We start from the raw sequence: 1355 nt of genomic DNA, 5'->3' as shown, positions 1-1355 counted from the left end.
CCTTTTTACAGAAAATCCATCTTTTGAAGAAGATACTTCTAGTTCTGTAAGTCAACCAGTAAAGATGCCGAACATTGCTAGTCACTCGGAGCCTAAAGCAGCATCAATTCCAAAGGGTTTCAATCTCCAGACTGAGGATGGGAATACATTTGACATCCGTCCTTCCTATATCAATCTGGTGGAGAGAAATCTCTATAGAGGTGTGGCAGGTGAAGACCCGAGGAAGCACATGGAGGTCTTTACGGACTACTGTTCTACTATCCTCGCCACAAAGGGGGTAACTCAAGACAAGATTAAGGAGGTTTTGTTCCCTTTTTCTTTGACTGACTCAGCCAGGGAGTGGCTGACTGATTTGGACCGCGCGGCCGCAGGGGTTACCAACTGGGAGACCCTTACTCTTGCTTTTTACAAGAGATATTTCCCTCTACAGCGCACCAATCAGCTGAGGGCAAAGATCACAAGTTTCAAGCAAGCACCTGATGAAACTTTATATGAAGCGTGGTCCCGTTTCAAGAAGTTGGTGAGGTATATTCCTCACCATGGTTTCGATCCGTGGTTTCTGTCTAACCAGTTCTACAATGGGCTATATGATGATCACAGAGCCATACTTGATGTGTCATCTAACGGAAGATTCCAAGAGAACACTGACGATGATAAGGGATGGGCCCTTATTGAAGAGATGGCAAATCACTGTGCTGAGTATGGAAACCCAAGGGATGGTATTAGAACAGTTCATGTAGTCAATAAGCAAGTTGTAGCTCAGCTGGAAGCCATGAATGCTAGGTTTGATAAGTTGGAGCTGCATTCTGCTGGGGAGCCTCAGACGGTTCATCTGCTTACTAGAGAGGAGACTGTTACATGTGAGAGATGTGGGAGCAATGACGGTCACACTGCTGTTGGCTGTCTCACGGAGAAGGAACAGGTCCTTGCTTTCCAATAATATAGGCAAGGAGGGAATTCCTATTATAACAACCAAGGGGCAGTCCATCCCAACTTGAGGTGGACTAGTCAAAATGTGCTCAACCCTACCTATCCTCCGCAGCAGCAGCAGCCGTATGTCCCTCCACATAAGACTCAACAAGGCTTTCAGAAGCCTCCTTCCTTTCCTACACCCAATCAGGGTGCATCGTCTTCTGGTGGGATAACTGAACTTGGTGAGTTGAAGACAATGCTGCAGTCTTTGACAAAGCAGTGGCAGCTGAGTGATCAACAAAAAGACGCATCAATCAAGGCACTTGAAACTCAAGTTGCCCAGTTAGCCGCGAACCAGTCTGCAAGGAAACCGGGTCATTTACCATCACAAGCTGACAAAAATCAACATGAGACGGTAAATTTAATTAATTTAAGAAGCGGTC

General features: G+C 46.1%; 1 non-coding gene across 1 annotated transcript; it reads right to left on the bottom strand.

Annotated features, from left to right (window-relative positions):
• Positions 1–440: 440 nt before the first annotated feature.
• LOC141658322 (small nucleolar RNA R71) lies at positions 441–546 on the bottom strand. Its single transcript, XR_012549214.1, has one exon. It is a non-coding gene; the product is annotated as a small nucleolar RNA R71 (small nucleolar RNA).
• Positions 547–1355: the final 809 nt, after the last annotated feature.

The sequence above is a fragment of the Silene latifolia genome, chromosome 5, assembly GCF_048544455.1.
Source record: "Silene latifolia isolate original U9 population chromosome 5, ASM4854445v1, whole genome shotgun sequence".
Lineage (NCBI taxonomy): Eukaryota > Viridiplantae > Streptophyta > Magnoliopsida > Caryophyllales > Caryophyllaceae > Silene > Silene latifolia.
This window is presented reverse-complemented; position numbering and strand designations above follow the sequence as displayed.